The following is a 19,718-nucleotide window of genomic DNA, read 5'->3' on the forward strand; positions in this document are numbered from 1 at the left end:
GTGTGCTGGGTGCCGATCCTTTCAAATGCACAAGTATTTTAGATGGGGGGGGGCATGGTGTGGAGGGCACCAATTCTGTCAAACACGCAGCACCTGTTGATTGGTGGCCAGAGCAGCAAGGCAAAGAAAATGGCCCCGTTTCTTCTGCCATGATGTTTTCACAATAGCAGAAGCATACAGAGGCAAGCGGAGTCATTTCAAAAGAACCTCCAATTTGGCGGTTTTTGAAAGCCATGGGGAAAAGGGAAAATGGCGGTGCAACACAGGGCTGACCCAGTTCAGCTTCGAGGACCATGAAGAATTCTGTGCAAAAATGGCCTCAGACTCTTATCAATTTGTGTCATCCCCCCCACCCCCTGCCCAGCATTATTTAATCTCTTTGGAGCATAATACAGCACCAACATCTGTGCCGAAATTCTGTAAAGGACCCACATAAAAATATAATTTAATATTTTGTAACACTATTCCTCTTTTTTTTCTCATCTTATAATACTTTAAATCTTACTCTTGGTCTTTTATAGGCCCAGATAAACTTGTTAATGTATATTTGCCATGTATTAAGAATCTTCTCGTTAATATATAGACAACATTTGAAATAGAAAATTCATCTTTGGCAATATATTCATTTTAACACTTGATATTCTTCCTAGCCAGGACAGTTTAAGTTTGGACCATCTTTATAGATCTTCTTAAATCTTCTTCAAAGTTACTCTATAATTATCTTGAAATATATTGTTCAGTTGACCATTTATATTGATACCTAAATACTTAAAATTTGTTGGTGGAAATATCACAACCAGTTTTCTCTTCAATGTCTTTTACTTTTTGTCTGGTTAAAAATCTTGTGATAATTTTTGTTTTAGCACAGTTTATTTTAAATCCGGCGAATTGCCCATATTGTTCTATTTGATCCATCAGATGTTTTATTGAAGAATTAGGATTAGATATTGTCAATACCATTTCATCTGTATAGCTTTTCATCTTATATTCTTTACCATATATTTTCAAACCTGTGATTCTATGATCTTGTTGCAAGGAATTCTAAGGTTAGTATAAATAGTAATGGTGACAGAGAACATCCTTGTCCTGTTCCTTTTTCAATTTGAATCTCTTCTGTTAAAGTGCCATTAATTAAAATTCTCAGGTTTTGTCTAGTATATATTCTTTGTATCCATTCTAAAAATCTTGGACCACAATTTAAATGTTCCAGAATCTTTAGCATAAATTTCCAGGAAATATTGTCAAAAGCTTTCTCTGTATCTAAAAAGATAAATACAGTCTTCTTTTTATATATATTTGAAAGTTCAAAGGCATCAATCACATATTGTATGTTATCTTTCATTAATCTTTTAGAAACAGTCTCTGATCTTCCTGAATCATCTAATGAATGCAATTTCTTAACCTGTTAGCCATAATATAAGCAAATAATTTATAGTCCACATTTAATAACGATTTTGGTCTATATGAGTGTGGTAGTTCTGGGTCATTCCCTTCTTTATGTATTAAAGTCACATGAGCCTCTTCCCAAGATGGAGGAAACTTTCCCTTAATATGAAGTTCATTCATCATTTCTTGTAGAGGTGCAATTAATTTCTCTTCCATAGTTTTATAGTATTCTGCCAGTAAACAATCAGAACCTGGAACTTTTTCTTTTTAAAATTATTTTATGGCTTGCCATAATTCAAAAACAGATATACTCTTATTCTTCTGTAAATTGTTTCTTCTGTGTTCTTCTGTAAATTGTTTCATGGGTGTTTGAGTAATATAGGTGATAAACTGTTGCTGAATTAGCTTTTCAGAGTGTACTAATATACCATTCCTTTAAATGGCCATTATAGTTCTTTTTTCTTAGCTACCATGTTAAAAATCAGCCTGGTTTATTGGCATGTTCCAATGTCTTCTGTTTCAATCTTTTCTGTTTCCAGTAAGTCCAGTTGTTGTCTCAATATCTTTATTTCTCTACATATTTTCTTCATTTTTAATACTTATCTTCCTTCATTTTGTTAAGAATATTCTGTTCTTTTTCCCTCTTATCTTTCATTTGCTTATTGACTATTGGGATTAATTTTTCTCTTATATATGCTTTGCTTGTTTCTCATATTATGTTAGACATTCCATCAGTTTTATTAAGTTTAAAAAATTCATCCAAGTCTTTTTTTATATTTTAACTACATCCTTTTGCAATAAAGGATTACCTTCCATTCTCCATCTTCGTCTTTGTTTATTAATTAAAGTCCATGCAATTTCTATTGGATTATGATCAGCATGTGTTTTTGGTTTGATTTCTATGTCTTGTAGATTTACTAATAAAGACTTAAAGATCCAACACATATCAATTCTGGAGTAGGATTGATATTTGTCTGAATAAAAGGTGTAATCTCTCATCTTAGGGTGTGTCATTCACCATGAGTCCAGCATAGTAAAGAGAGTCATATATGTGAATACATTTTTAGGTATTTTACCTCCTGCCATTTTTTATCTATCTTGATTTGGGTGTTGATGCTTTTGCTTAAAATGAGTTTCCTGAATGAAAATAATATTTCCTCCTTGTTTTTGAAGTTGGTTGAAAATTTGTGATCTCTTGGTTGGGGAGCTTAATCCATTCATGTTTACCAAAAAAATTCTTCATTTTCCTTTAGTTTTTTGCAGTAACACTGCCACTTGGTCCAATTTATGTTCTTTATCCAAGATTCCTAGAGGTCTATTTACCAATGTACTTATCTGTGCTTTACGTCTTTGCAGTGGCATTTCTGCCTATGGGCAAGGTGGGCAGTTGCCCAGGGCGCCCCCTTGTGGCAGGCACCAAAAATGCAGGTTCGTTTGTGGTTTTTTTGGTATTTTCAGTGGTTTTTTCCATTTTGGCCTGCAGGGGGCACAGTTTTTAGCAGCACCAATATTTCAGGGATTTTTTGGGAGACTCTCCTGATGATATCACCCAGGTTTGGTGAGGTTTGATTTAGGTAGTCCAAAGTTCTGGACTCCCAAAGGGAGTGCCCCCATCCCCCATTGTTTCCAATGGGAGCTAATAGGAGATGGGGGCTACACCTTTGAGGGTCCATAAGTTTGGATCCCCTGAACCAAATGTTATCAAACCTGGCTGGTATCATCAGTAGGGTCTCACGAAGATACTCTGAAATTTTGGTGCTGCTATCTTAATAATTGCACCCCTGACAGCAGGCACCCCCTAAATTTCCCCAGATTCTCCTTTTAAATCCACCTCCTTCTTGCCAATGCTTGTTTTCTTTCTCTCTTTTATTCTCTCAATGCCTAATAAAGGTTATTATTATTATTAAATCCACCCCTTTTGGCATGGATTTAAAGGGAGAATCTGAGGTCCCCAGTTCAAACATTGAAAGTGATGCTATTTCAGGGAAGAATCCACCCCAAAATAGCATTACTTTCAGTGTTGTTTAAACTGGGGACCTTAAATCCAGCTGCAAATTGCATTGAAGATGACTTGAAAATACATTATTCTGCATGTGAGAAAGTGCCCTTGGCCTCACTTCCAAAACACCTTTAGAAAGTAATTTTGCATCAGTTCAGTAAGCATCATTGTGGACCTGCTGCTCTAGGAAAGTGATAAAAAGAAGGAAAGTCTACAGTTAACTTTAACATATGCTGATCTTAAGAGGGATATGAAGGGTGATGGACATGCTTGGAAAAACAGCACCCCTTGTCGTGTGGTGAAGGTGGTGTATTTGCCTGGGGTTGTTTTTCGTGAAAGTATTTATACCCCATATTTTGGCTTTTAAGGTTAACCAGCATTCAGAAATGTCATCAAGAAATGTGTGGACTGTGTTAAGACATTAGTATTGAAATCAAAATTTTGTCTGATTCTGACTGATAGTATCAGAGTGTGTTTATCTGCTTCTGATTAAGTACATTTAATATTTACGCATTGATTCATACTGTTAAAATATTGTACCACCATTCGTACTGTTAAAATATTGTACCACCACTATTGTTCCTCCAGAACAGCTTGCAATACAAACACATCCCACAAATTGCATGCAGAAAGATGACCCTTGTCCCTTGAAACAGTAGATCCAACAGTCTTCTTGTTTTCAGTCCAACCCACCCAGACCATCTTGGTGCTGCTGCCTTGTGACTGGTTCTCAGAGAGAGAGGGGCGCTCCAGCCTCCTCCTTGGTGCTTTTTTTTAAGCTGAGAGAGGATCCCTCTCTTGGCTTAAAAAAAGATCTGAGGCTGGAGCACCCCTCTGCCAGCCTCCCCCTGTCCCCAGCACACCTCCCTGCCCATGACTCACAGGGTTAGGGTTAGTGTCATATCCCAGACAGAAAACTCTCTTCTGATGGAAAAATAGGTTGTAAAATGCAATCTAGTGGATATGTATGTATTAAGAAGTATCTTTTTATTTGAATGTTATAAGAATTTTTTAACTGATTGATTGCCATTAACAGAGAGAATTGTCCAAGAATATAAGCTGGGGGGGAGGAGGGAAGACCGCAGAAGCCGAAAATCCAAGATGTGGGAGGGAGGAATCTCTCCTCAGAACATCTGGAAAGGGGGAGAAGGGGGGGAAACGAGGGAAAAAAATGAATATGAAACAGCAGCAGGCCCAAAAATAGTAGACAAAAATTATTACTTATGGCAGGAGATTTAAAACTTGTATCTGTAAATATTAACGGATTAAATTCCAATTTCAAAAGATTTAAACTAGCCAAACTAGTTAAGAAAGAAAACTGGGATTTGATTTGCATCCAAGAAACGCATAAAAGAAAGAGAGATATTGCTCCTTTAATAAAGATACCGGGCTGGAGAACCTTATGTGAATCAAGAGCAGAGGAAAAGAAGAATGGTGTTGCTATTTTGGCGAAAAATAATATAAACATACAGGTGCAAAAAATATTGAAGGATCAAAATGGGAGATGGATTTTGTTACAAGGTTTCCTTAATGAGATACAAATAACACTAATGAACTTATATGCACCTAACAAAAAACAAAAGAGTTTCCTACAAAAACAATTTAACAGAGTACAAAGGGAATATAAAGGAGAAACATTAATAGTGGGAGACTGTAATATGGATTTGAGAACTTATAAGGGCTTTAAACAATGGAATATAACTAATATGTATGAGGAGATGGGAAAAACACAACAACCAACTTTCTATTCTAACAGACATAAAAAATTTACATACATAGACTATATTCTGACAAAGAACATGGAGTCTATACAATGTGTAGAGATCCAGACACATAAAGAGTGGATTTCAGACCATGCTCCGGTGGTAGCTACATTCAGACTGGCAAAAGAGGACAAACAGTATAGATGGAGATATGATAATATTATAATGAAGAATGAAAGAAATAAGAAGATTTTACAGGAAGGAATAAACAATTATTTTCTAGAAAATAGAAACACCGTCTCAGACGGGATGTTGTGGGATGCCTCGAAGGCAGTAATGAGAGGGTATTGTATAGAAATACAAAAAAGACAGAAAAAGGCACTGAATAAGGAAAGACATCAATTAGTGGAAAAAATCAAAGACTGCAGAGATAAACTACAGAATAGAAATAATTTAACAGACTATAAAGAATTAAAACTACTAAATAAACAACTAGAAGAATTGGATCAGTCAGAGTTATGGAAAAAAGACACATGGGTCAAAAATCAATTTCAAAGAACCAATATAAAGTCAATGAAACAACTAGCCAATTATTTAAAGAAAAAGAAAGAAAAACAAAGAGTAAAATCAATAATAAGTGAAAACAATGAAAGAATAACAGGAAACATAAGAATTAGACAAAGGTTTGCACAGTTCTATCAAAAATTATTTAAAAGGATAGATACAGAAAGGATAGAAGAAATACATAAAAAAGATCTAACACAGGAGGAGAAACAAAGTATGGAGGAAGATATAACACAAGAAGAAATAGGCTTAGTAATAAAAGAATTAAAGAACAACAAGTCTCCTGGTTTAGACGGATTTACAGCAGAGTATTACAAAGAAATGGCAGAAATTTTAATACCTGAATTACAAAGGTTATATAATAAGATATTAAAGGGACAGAAAATACCAGAAACATGGAGAGAAACAGAAATAATCACTATATTAAAACCAGGACGCAATCCAGAACAGGTTGAATCATATAGACCTATAAGTTTATTAAACCAGGATTATAAAATATTCACTAAAATATTGTCGAATAGAATAAAGGCAATATTACCAAAAATAATTGGTCAAGATCAATACGGATTCGTGAAAGATAGAGATATTAGTTATCCCATAAGAAATGTATTGAATGTGATGGAACATGGAAAGGATAAAAAATATGCCATGATAAAATTAGATGTCTATAAAGCATTTGACACAGTTAGCCATGCATATTTATTCCAAATAATGGAACAGACGGGATTTGGAAAGGGATTAATAACGATATTAAAAGAATTATATAAAAACAATAAAGCAAAGATTATGATAAACAATGGATGGTCGGAAGAAATTAGGATAGAAAGAGGTGTGAAACAAGGATGTCCGCTTTCTCCATCATTATTCGTAGTAGCAATGGAATATCTAGCGGATAGAATTAGAAATAACGGTAGGATCAAAGGCTATAAAATCAATAAAGAAGAAATAAGAATAAATTTATTTGCAGATGATTTATTACTAATAACAACTAATCCTGTAGAAACTTTAAAAGAATTAAAAATAATATTAGAAGACTTTCAAAAGCATTCTGGTTTGGTGGTTAATATGGAGAAAACTGAAATCCTGGGAATAAATATAGAAAAAAAACTACTAGGGAAGGAAATGGTGAAGAAGAAGATTAAATATTTAGGTATAACATTAACAAACAAGAAGGAAAAGATGTTTAAATATAATTACGAAGTAATATGGAAAAAAATAACGAAGCAATTAAAGGAGTGGCGAGAGAAGAATCTATCTATTTCTAAGAGAATAGTAGCATTAAAAATGTGTATAATGCCAAAACTCTTCTATCTATTTCATACTTTGCCGTTAGAGATTAAGAAGAAACAATTTGAAGAATGGGACAAGAAAATTAAACTATGGGCATTTAATCAAAAGAAACCAAGAGTGATGAATAAAATAGTCTATATGTCTAAAAAACTAATGGGCTGGGGGCTCCCAAAATTACAGGAATACTACGAGGCATTTCAAATAAAAAGTTTGATGGGAATTCAAATAGATAAAAGAGACAGATGGATGAAGTTCGAAAATGAAATAAATTTGAACACGGGTAGCTTTGGAATATATTCAAGTTGTTCAAAAATAGAAAGACAAAAATTAAAAGGCCCTAGAAAGGTATCAATGGAAATCTGGGAGAAATGGAAGGGAAAATTGATGCCAGGGTTACTGGATGCGGCACCACTCGCGAGCATGGTTGGACAGGAAGGAACACAAGCAATAAGATCTCTACATAGACAAGGAATATACAAGGTAGCACAACTGTACAATGAAAGAGGAGAATTAATACCGTTTCCAAATTTTTTAGAGAAAGGAGGTAAAGAAAACTGGTTACTATTAAGAGGAATATGGGAAAAGACAAAAGCCTCCAGGAGGGAGGAAGAGTGTATAATGAAAAGTTGTATAAAAATATATGAGGAAAAGAAAGGACAAATCTTAGGTGTTTTATACAAAAACATGATAGAAGATCAAGGATTTATGATAAGAATCATAATGGAAAAATGGCAACAAGATGGAGTGAAAGACATAGAGCTTATTAAAAGGACTATAGACAATATAAATAAAATAAAAATAGATAAATATGCAGAACTAGAGAAGAAATTAATATTAAAATGGTATAGAACACCGAAACAGTTGGCATATATGATAAGTGGACTCAGTCCGAAATGTTGGCATTGTGGAGATAAAAATGCAATATATACCCATATGTGGCTAGAATGTATAGAAGTAAAAAATATGTGGGAAAATGTGATAAAATACATAGAAAAATATGTAAAGGTAAGAATAAAGATAAATATAGATTTACTATTTATAGGTATAGTGGATTATATTATAATAGAACAAAGAAAAAGAAAACTTTTCAGATTCATGATCAGAGCGGCCCATGCAGTAATAGCATTGGGGTGGAAGGACAAAAAAATCTGGACAATGCAGAAATGGTTGGAATATATATGGGAGCAAATACAATTAGAAATTTTCGACACAATGTCAAGAAATCAAATATGGCAAGAAAAACAAAAGGACATGAGGGAGATTTGGATGGAATTCAAAGACTGGCTAAACGAAATTGGAATTACAGAAGAAAAATGGACAAGAAGATTGAAAAGAATGGACCTGCTGCTGCGCATCTAAAGAAGAGAAGAAGGAGGAGGGGGAGGGGAAAAAGGGGGAAAAAAGATATGGAGGATGTATATAAAGTATACATTATAAATTTGTAATAATTCCGAAATATCAATAAAAATATTAAAAAAAAAAAGGGTTAGTGTCATATGGGAAAACAAATGAAAGCCATTCGGAAGTTCCTTTTGGGGTCCTTTTATTTTATTTTAATATTTTTTCTCAGCAGTAATAAAACATTTTGAAAGCATTTTGAAAATCTCAAAAAAATTATTTCCACTGTGTGGCACGAACCATCCCTGTGTTCAGATTTGTGAGTTGGAGCATGTTCTATAATGTAATGGTGACTTTGAAATGACCTGGTGGAAAAAAATAATTGTTTGGTCATGGTGGGGGAGGGTGGCCACCCATGGGGGGGCATCAAACTCAAGTTTTGCCCAGGGATCCAGTTTACCTAGGTACGCCACTGCGTCTTTGCATGGTGGATGAATTATCTCTGGAGTAAGGTTCACCTGATGCATTTCTTTGGTTCTTGTCTTCTGAAAGGTATTCTTTCAGTTGTTATGCTTGTTGGATTGTTGAAATTATTTTCTTCCCTGAGGGCAGCAGTACTTCTTGAGCAAATGGAATTCTCCAAAAGTATTTTATCTGTTTGCGAATTAATATCTATTATAGAAAATTAAATTCACTCCTTTTTTGGAGAAGTATGCTTGGAAGTTCTTGAAAGATTTGTATTTCTGTGCTTTCCATTATTAAAGGATTATTTCTGTGTACTTCCAAAATCTTATCTCTTGTTCTTTTATGAATGAATTTACTAGAATATATAATTATTAATTATATATTAATATACTTGGCACTTTATTTTTCTGCACGTATTTGGACGCTAATTCTGTATATCTGGTCTAGCGTGCCGATACATCACGTATCTGCACGCTAATTCTGTATATCTGGTCTATTTCTATAGGAGTCTCTTCATTTAAAAAGTATTGTAATAATTTGCAGAACTCTCCATCAAGATCAGTTTTACCAACAGATCCAGTTTTACCAACAGATGCTGTTGATACTTTCTTAAATCTTAGATTTTCCCTCTTATCTGGACTTCCAACACTTCTATTCTTTCTTTAGCACTCTGTGGTTGTTTAAATTGATCTTCTAAAAGATGTTCAGTTTGCTATTGCAACTGATTGAATTTAGAGATCTCCTAGGTGTTATTTTGAATCTGTTGTCTGATGTCAGTAAGCTGTTTTTATAAATTCTGCTTTTAAATTAATTCATCCTTAGAGTCTTTCACAACTTGTGAATATTGTGCATACATTTTTTTTAAATCCTGAAGTTGCCTTGCTTGTTGTTCATTTGAATGGTTAATTCACTCCAGGATTTCAGATAAGACATCTTTAGTAATTAAAAGTCTTCCTCTTCCCTCTACTGCTTTCTTCTCTGTTTTTCCTGGATTAATTCGTTTGCCTTTATAACATTTCTGCTTAATCTTGGCAACAGATTTATAATATTTACCATACATAAACTCTATTCAGTATCATTTATCACTCTGATATACAATAACAGTTCAACCAGTTTTATCACTTTCAATTATAAAAATCCAACTAAAGTATTAATATATCAGATTATTCATATAAAGATTAATAAGTATAATTACGAAATTTATGCAAAAATATCTAATGATATTTATACACTTAAACCATGAAATAAATTTATACACTTTAACCATAAAATAAAATATGCATCATAGATAGAAAGTAAAAAAATTATAACAATAGTATTATATTTACGATATATTAGTGCAAAAAGTTTGCAAATTTGGCCCCCTGTTCCAACCAATCAACAAATGTTTAGTAATTAATGCCTTCCTGATATTCTTGTTGTAAGCTTTTCTCCTGTGTTTTACAATTAAAGCTGTATGGTATTGCACTGAGTGTAAGCTACCATAAGCAGATCATCAAGATGGCACAGCAGCATATGAGTAGCTTAAATAAATACATATCCAAGCTAGGCTAACCAGACTTATGTGGCAGGAAATCTCCCACTATCTGCCTGCTGTCCCTTCTACTGCTCAATGGGGTGGCAGAGGGAAAATCTGTGGGAAAAGTAGGAGAGGGGGGACTGGGGACATAGAGAATTCTGTTGCATTATTGACAAGTTTTCCCTTCTGATGCAAAACCAAAAGTGACCTCGGTGCATTAGGGTGAAACTCTAGGATAAAATCATATAGTTTAGGGGTGAATCCTAAGTGTCACACTAGAAGTTTTGCACCAGAAGAGGAAATGACATCATTCCCACCATCTTTGCTCCTTCCTTCTGCCAGTGGTTGCCAACCAACGGCTGAATCTATTCTAGGCCCATTACATTAGAGACATCTTTGTCTCTATACACTTTAAAGTATAAATGCCAAATGTCCCATGTATATCAAATCTAAAGGGCAAGGAGATATACAGAGGTGGGATAAAGCAACAGTTCCATACTATATAATTTTACTTGCCAGATCTCTGCCCCAACAGTCAAGCTACTGGCAGCATTGCTGTGGTCCATGGTTCAGCAGAGAGTACAAGGCCCAGCTTATGCCAAGCATCACCTCTCAGACCTACTCAGCTAACAACTGAGTCTGAGGCCCTTTCCACACAGCAAATGTAAAGCAGGTTGAAGGCAGAATAAATAAACCCATCATAGCCCCGGGCCATTCACATGGCTGGGCATCCCATGGTCAACGAGTGCTTTGGTCAGGGTGCACGCCTTTGCACGGAAGCCCCTTTTTCCCACTTACCTTCCTCCACTGTGAAGCTACGAAGCCTGGCAGGTATGGATCTCCACAGCCATGCTGCCGTCCCTGTGCCCCTCCGTATCGATGCAGCAGAAAGGCAGGAACTGAAAAAAAAGGGAAGTAACATGCTTCCAAGTCCAAGTAACGCGCTTCCTTGGGCAACCGTTCGCTTGGTAATGACTTCAATCCACGCAACAAAAAAGAGAATAGCTGATAATGTTTATTCTTTAAAAACCCAGGTTGTGTTCCGAGTGGACTCATGTAATATTAGGAGCGGAATCCATGCAAAGTTTCCCCCCAACATGGGTTTTATTCCATGGTTTTTGGCCCATGCGGAAAGAACCTGAGATTAACAGTATATCACTTCAACAATATATCACTTCTCTTTTTCATATGAGATTCAATAGCATAACATTTATATTTTTCCTTATTTCCTATTAATCATTTGATGTAAATATCAAAGCAACTTCCTTATTTATGCTTATTTTTTTATTGGGTAGCTGCTACTGCCCTCTCCAGTTTCCTGTGCCATTCTTTGAACATTTACCTTCTATCTGGGCTTTGTGTGTTGATTAGATTATATGTTTATTTACTAGAATGATGACATCTAGCCCAGTGTGAGGACCCTCACAAGCATAGAATTTAACAATAATATCTATCCTAGAAACATGAACAGAAATATACCTATTGTTAGCATGCCCAGGGTACAACCAAAAGAATGGTGGTAGCTATGCTTTTGTTCGTAAAAAACTTGCACTAGGTCCATATGTGAGTGAGAATGAAGTTGGAATTCCAAAAGAATATATTACGGACATATGCTGCATTTTGTTTTTATAGTCAATGCATGAAAGACAAGGGATTGCCGTAATGCCACCGACAGTACCTGGGAGCCTTCAAGGCCCATTTAAGTGTAAGTGTTCCTCGAGGTACAGTGAGAAGACAAAAATCAATAGGTAAGCTATCATCTTCTCACATTTCCTTACTGAGTAGGTATTATTATTTCATTATTAATTATTAAAGTATTTTCATCAGCTTTGTTTCAAATGTCGTATAAACATGATCTAGCTTTGAGCCTATAGATCAAACTGTCTATAGTAAATTGCCATTAACATAATATAAAAGCATCTATTTTAAAATTTAACTGAATACTTTACTTTAGAATTTATATAGCTTGTGCAAAATACAGTTTCTTCATTTATTGTTTTTATAACTCTCATAAACGAGCAAATCTAAAAACTGCCCATACATATTCAGTGAGTACTTCCAGTTCCACTGTGCCACTTCAACTCTTTTCCTCAACAGTGAGGAGAGAGGAGTCTTCCTGCAGTGTAAGACTCCTCACCTTGTAGAAGGGAACCCTCTTGGACCCATAATCTTGCATTGCTATTAGTACTTTTTGTTCAAAAGAGCGTGACACACTGAATATGTAAGATAATCAATATGCCTATTTCTAAATGATTTCCAAACTTATCAACAGAGAAATAAAATGGAGATAGAGACAAAAGCTGAAGGAAATCCCAAGGTTGTAGAAAAATTCGAAATATTTTAAAACTATATCAAGGGAAACTCCCCACTTTAACAGAAATGCTGGGAGAGATTTAAGAAAACAATCCCCACTAAACTGTCAGTGGCTGCTAGGGGTTTCTAATCAAGCCTCTTGGTAAAGACTTAACCTAATTCTGAAAAGGTTCATCTTATCATCATCATGTTCCCTGTTACGTGGCAGGACTTACCAAGGATAGAAGGAGGGAGGAGGAGTTTGGATTTCATAACCCCACCTTTCTTCTTCATAAGGAGACTTCAGTTCATTTAGTTGGCCTTTTCCTTCCTCTCCGCCACACCAGGTGTGGCTAGTTATGCCTCAAGAACTGTGACTAGCCCAGCAGTTTATTATAACAGGAAAAAGAAAAACTCCTCTGTCTGGCTCAAAACAAAGGTTTTCTTTTATAGTATCTAACTGTTCTGGTTTCAATTTGTATACTAGCAGGAATGTTTAGGAAATTCGGAAACACATTTGGTTCACTCAGATAAGCTCTCTCGCCACTCAGGTGGAGGAGTGGGGGAATCAAAACCGGGATCTCCAGATCAGAATCCACCTGCTCTTAACCACTACACCGACACTGGCTCTTGCTGTTGAATAGGTCCCAGCAATGTAACACTAATACTGGAATCTCTATTACTTAAAAAAAATTTGGTCTGGCATGGTGTCAGCAACTATGTAACCCAGCCTGCCCCAGCTCCAGTCTGCTGCCACTGTGCAAGTGGGCCAAGTTTTAGCCAACACAGCTCAGATACTTTTCATAGAGGAGCTTCGTCAAGTGGGGACAGAGAGAAAGCCTGCCAAGACATGGGCAGATAAAAGTTGACTGGTAAGCAGGAAGGGAGAGAAGGTAACAACCAAGCCGCAGCCATTGACCTAGTCTGGGCTCCAGTGCTGATGGCAACCATATAACTTGAGATTGGGTTAATCCTGGGCCCACTAACTCAACTGGGTCTGGCTCCTCACCCTCCGCCAGCCCTTTGGAGAGAAGCTGCTGGTAGGGAAAAGGGGAAATCTGGAAGACCGGGTGAGATAAAGGTAGGTTAGTTGGAGGGTGAGAAGAAGCAAAAAGGGAAGCAGGAAAGGGGGAGATGTTATGGGGCTGTGGGGATTGCTAGGGGTTTCCAGATGGGGCCTGGAGCAGTCCTGAAATTCTCTGGCAACCTATGAAATGAAGGGAACAAGGAGCTCTGTAGTTCATGTGGGAGTGAAAACCCTCTAAGCCGCGGAAGAGGAGGATGGAGCTACAGTGAAGTCTATCTCTATAAGACCAGATGATGCCAGACTCACAGTTTCCCCATGGCTTGGGGATCCTGGTGGATGCCATCTAGCCATCAATCGATCTTCATCGCTGCACACACACCATCAAGTTGCCTGCAGGTGGCTGGGGTGACTTGGAACAAGACTGAATTCACAGAGGCACAGAAGTCTTACCAGTCAGCCATCGTATGGATCAGGACCCTGCCACTTTGAGAGACAGAAAAAATGAAACCCTAAGAAGGGAAGTTGGTGAGATGCCGAGGGGCTTCAGAGAGATGAGGTAGTTCAAAGCACTGCAAAATCCCGCCCCCCCCCCCCCCCCCAGACCAGGCCACCTTGCAGGGGCAGGAGCTGCTGGTGCTGCCACTTCTCAGTCCACTACTGAGAGCTTCCTACATCCCGGGCCTCCCGCACCTGCAGGACCGGGGGGGTGCAGGGAGGCTCCACCTCCCTGTGCTGAGGGACCCTCCATGGAACGGCAAAGCAGAGATGGGAGACATCCTTTGGATGGAACTGCTGAGAAGTTGGTTTATTTTATTATTCAAGTGGCAGTCTTAATGCATGATTGGGCAGGCTTGTTTGCATCCAAAGACAGCTGAATGCAATCTATGTTGGGTTAAGTTCTGCATAGAGGGGAAGAAGCAGCCTCCTGATCTCGTGTGGAGACTATTGGGGGTGGGTGCACTTGAACTGGGGAACTTCAATCAGTTCATGCTTGTCTGGTGCGACCATTTTAAGGATCTGTTCCAATAGGACAAGACCTGCATGCAACTGCAGTGTTTGCAGCAGGGACCTGCCAATCTGTTGCCACCTGAATTCACTTCCTTGTTTCATCACCTTGCCAGCTGCATCCACTATCTTAGCCTCGAGGGGCTACCGTTTCTGGTGAATTACTTCAAGGCGATTGTCTGGATAAGGAGGTGCTAAGCAATGGTGGTCCTTGGACGCAGGAATTAACCCCCAGTAACAATTCATGGGATGGATCTGGCTGACTATGAGGGATATGTGGAAGGCTGCCTGCAGGCAGTAAGATGATTCAAACACTGCCAAGCAGTGCTCCCTCGGCTGCCCCTCGTAGTTGGATGAGCGCAGGGACCCCAATCGAAAGCGTAGGAAGGCTCAAGGACGTTCAAAGACCTGAGAGCAGACAGAGCGGGACCACCATTGCAACCTTGGCCTGTGTTTATCTAAGGGCATTTGGGGTGAAGCACCACCTCGATTACTTCTTTCTGCCCTCTGGCTCAACCCATGACCCCTCGAACAATGACGATGGGAAAGGGTGAAGAAAAAGCATGTCGTAACCAAACCAACCAGAATGAGTTTGGAACCCACTGCCCAGCTGGGATTGGGAACCCCCGTGCTGGGATCACCGCCAGGAAGAGACCTCAGGTGAAGTCCTGACAAATGGAGAGGTGGCTAAGCCACCGCTGGCAGAGGAAACAGGGGAGCTTACTTCACCTATACAGCACCAGAAGGCTTACCTCACCTAGACACCAAATCGGCCAGCGCCGTCATTTTGTGGGTCTATCATGGTGAAGTGAACAGAGACCTGAGTGAGGAGCACTCTCCCTACCTCCATCCACATGACCATTTGGAGTAGAGAAACCAGCCTCACTCTCAGCTCCAGAAGGAGGGGAGTGAGAGTGCTCAAATGCTCTAAAAAGCTTCTAGAAGCTTTCTCAATCCAGAAAGAGAAAACCTCAATGAACAACAGTTATAGTTAGAAGTGCAAACTTTGTTTTGCAGAAGGCAGAAGGAGAAACTAAGAGAGACATGTTGGGCCATGTAATTAGTATTCCTCTTCTAATTTTCCAACTTATGAAATGTAACAACCAGAATTACTAAATCTTACTCTAATATTCATCATAGTTCTTTGGACAGACATTTCATCCCATACCTTTCAAACTGATGTTCTTTTTCTATGTTTCATTTTTTTTTAAATATGTTACTCATAAATGTCTACCAATAGAGTCGTTTTTTCTTCTTTTCCCACTTTGTATAATCCTTAATTACTACTTCCCCTCTCTGATGTCTCTTCACCAATGGCTCTATAAGAGAGGGATGCACTCAGCTGTCTATTTAGGCGTGCATATAAAAGAGATGCAATTCTCAAAAGAGCAGATATAGGGCCATCATGCGACAGAAGTCAAAGTATAAACCAAGATTTATACAGCACCCAAGTGATTCCTCGCCGTGAAAGCCTTCGACAATACAAGATTTATTTTTCTCTCATTACGTTTCATAGCAGATTTATGCGCTATCCCCGTAGGTAGTTTTCAAGATAAGAGATGTTCAGAGGCAGTTTCGCTTTTGCATTACGCTCGCATCAGGTCGCCGCTGTATTCCTAAAATCTCCCATCCAAATGCCACAGGTCAAGGCTACAGTATGATATCGACCCGCGGATAGAGCGGGGATTTAAACCAGTGTTTCCCATGATCCTAGTCCTCACATGTAACCTTTTGGCCATTCTGGTTCTCACATTACAAGATATGAGTGTGAAACGATTCTAAAATGCATATACAGTGCAGGCTGTGTAAAAACAGTATATATTGTACCTCTGGTTACCATATCTTCAATGACAATAGACGCACCTAAAACAAAGGAGCATCTTTTAAAATAAATTGTAACCTGTAATTTTTTTTCAGGTATAACGGAGGAAGAATCCACAATTTTTGGCTCCCCCAATGCTTTAAACTTACTAGAAGTCTATCTATGCCAGGACACCTCTGAAGATATCCCTTCACCACCACAGCCTTTAATTTCCAACACTGACCACTTCCTTCTCCCTCACTTTACAACTCCCCCAAATCTCCAATGTCTAGAATCTATGGAACAATAAAGCCTGCATTTAATCAGAATTCAGTTTCAAAGATAGCTCTTTTGGGTAGATCTGAAAATATGGGAACGGTGATCAGGGACAAAGGGATATATTACCGAAGAGAGCTGGACCGTTATTCTCTAGATTCTGAGGACTTATATAGCAGAAATGCCGCAACTCAGGCAAGCTTCAGAAACAAGAGAGGTCAAATGCCAGAAAACCCATACTCTGAAGTTGGAAAAATAGCAAGCAAAGCAGTATATGTCCCAGCCAAACCAGCAAGACGGAAGGGAATGCTAGTAAAACAATCTAATGTTGAGGATAGTCCAGAAAAAACTTGTTCTATTCCAATTCCAACCATCATTGTTAAAGAGCCATCTACTAGTAGTAGTGGGAAAAGTAGCCAAGGAAGCAGCATGGAAATTGACTCACAGCCTTCAGAACAACCAGGACAGCTCAGACCTGAAGATAATCTTTCTGGCAGTAGTCCATTTGCAGCAGCTATTGCTGGGGCAGTAAGGGACAGGGAGAAAAGGTTAGAAGCAAGGCGTAACTCTCCAGCTTTCCTTTCCACTGATCTTGGAGATGAAGATGTTGGGTTAACACCTCCAACACCACGCATGAGACAATCTAAGTTTACAGAAGAGGGAATGTTTGATAACTAAATATCAACTTTAGCCAGTCCTAGGGTTTCCACCATCTCCAATCACAGCACCCGAAGAGTAGGCACTCCGGAAAAATAATTTGGAATAGTAAAGAATTGAATAATCAAAGTGAAACAAGGACACCAAGCTCTTCAGCCCCAACAGCAGTGGAACGGGAAAACAATGGCATTGGGTTATTCAGACAATACTGGTGTGGCCAGTTTGGATAGCTATGTTCATCCACTCACAGGAAAATTACTGGATCCAAATTCCCCTTTAGCCCTTGCCCTTTCTGCCAGAGACAGAGCAATGAAAGAGCAAACCCAACAAACTCCAGGGAAAGGGGAATCTGGTAAAGCAGATCTTAACAAACCCCTTTATATAGATACAAAGATGCGGTCCAGCATTGAAACCACATTTCCTGTTACAGCTACAATTGCTAGGCAAAATGTACGTGGTCCACTAAGGAGACAGGAAACAGAAAACAAATATGAGACAGATCTGGTTAAGGAGAGGAGACCTGAAGAAAAGAAGAATATGCTGATAAACATTGTTGATACCTCACAACAGAAGTCAGCTGGCTTGCTCATGGTTCATACAGTAGACACAGCACAAGCTAATGATACCCCTGAAAATGAAGAGGAAAGAGCTGAAACAGATGTAAATGTTGAACAACCTCTGGAAGATGCACAGCAAAATACAGATCCAGCAGAAAGTGGACTAGATGATGCTGGCATGCCAGAACCACCTGCCTCTCCCTGCAAAACTATTGTAGCTGTTGGCTCTGTAGATGATCCTATCGTTTTGCCATTTCGTATCCCCCCACCTCCTTTAGCTTCTGTTGATCTTGATGAAGATTTCATCTTTACTGAGCCATTACCACCTCCTTTGGAATTTGCAAACAGTTTTGATATCCCTGATGACCGTTCAGTTCCAGGTTCTGTACTAACAGACTTGCTCAAACAGAGAAAAAATGGAACTGCATCTGCTTCACTTCACCCACTTCAATCCACAAACCCACCAGCCAGCAAGAAACCACTGGGTCTCTCAAACCGGTTTGCCTGCCTTATTTTGCATTGCACTCTGTGCAAATTTTGATAATGTCATCGATTCTGCATTGAAGAGGTGGATAGTCGAAGCAGTAGTGACCATCAATTTTAGAGACAACCAGCACTATCTCAACTGTGTCCAGCATCTCTACTCATATCCTCTGAAGGTGGCGAGAACTTGGATACTTGTACAGTCTATGCAGATGGGCATTTTCTGGTGCACAAAACCCCAGCACCTCCTGGGCTTCTCAAAAATGAAGCCCATAATCAACAAAAAAGCACGCACTTTATAAGGATGCGCGCTTAATTGAAGAAACTTGTTCGCAGGATAGTTTTGTTATTCCTCCACCCGCTCCACCCCCACCTCCTATCAGCGCCACAAACCCGTAACATGGCTAAAACAAAAGGCAGCAAAGGACCTCTAAGCTTATGGGGTAGATGTATCAGAAGTTAAAAGCCCAGTTCCTCTCAGGCCCAAAGGTTAACGGCCATTAGTGAATTGAATCGGCAATACTCCAGCAAATGAACAGAGACAAATCCTCAAAGCCAGGGGAAGCATCTGGATTCACCTACTGGAACATCAAAAAACTCCTGTAAGCCCGGCACAAGCGAAATGCAGTTAACATATTTCTAAAGACTTTATACCACTTTTAAGTTTCATTTTCCCCCATTTACACCTATTGACTACAATAAATAATATAGACAACAGTTTACTGTATTTCTGGCAAAAAAAAGCATGGGTCTGAAATATTTGCGATATAGTTGCAATTCTTACAAACCTACTAATGCTAAATTCATGATGAAGTGATTAGCTTTTTTTCTTCATTCTTCTGCTTATTGAAATACTGTAGCGCATGCTTCACGTGCACCTACCATGGACTTCGCACCTTCCTAAATCCCTTGTATGTCTCGTACAATCCCAGGCAAAATAACTTCGGCAGCCATGCTTTGTTTACTGTAATTCTGCCTTGTTTGGAATATCACATCTTTTTTTTTTAATTTGAAAAGTAAGGAGATGCACTAATAAAGCACAGCCTGCTTTTTATGTAAGCGGTCAAATATATCCACTTCACTCTGGGTGAGGTCCCGTAGAGTCAGCAATACTACATTACATAATTTGTGCTAGATTTGTTTGGTTTGAATTGTTTGGAAAAGTGAATCAATGAAATCTATCTTTTCAACCTTTTCTAGTGACCAGAGTCCAATGAAAATGGGGTGGCACCTCTAAAAGCTGTACAGAGAATGGAATTGCGTAGGTGCAGCTTGTCTTGCAGAGGTGAGAAAACTGCACCTGCCAAAACATCATCAAAGTTATTAAAAAATAATCCTCCTTGTTAATACACGCAA

General features: G+C 38.4%; 1 pseudogene; it reads left to right on the forward strand.

Annotated features, from left to right (window-relative positions):
• Positions 1 to 10,998: 10,998 nt before the first annotated feature.
• Positions 10,999 to 19,005, forward strand: LOC125426341 (annotated as a pseudogene).
• The last annotated feature ends 713 nt before the right edge of the window (positions 19,006 to 19,718 follow it).

The sequence above is a fragment of the Sphaerodactylus townsendi genome, linkage group LG02 (assembly GCF_021028975.2).
Source record: "Sphaerodactylus townsendi isolate TG3544 linkage group LG02, MPM_Stown_v2.3, whole genome shotgun sequence".
Classification (NCBI taxonomy): domain Eukaryota; kingdom Metazoa; phylum Chordata; class Lepidosauria; order Squamata; family Sphaerodactylidae; genus Sphaerodactylus; species Sphaerodactylus townsendi.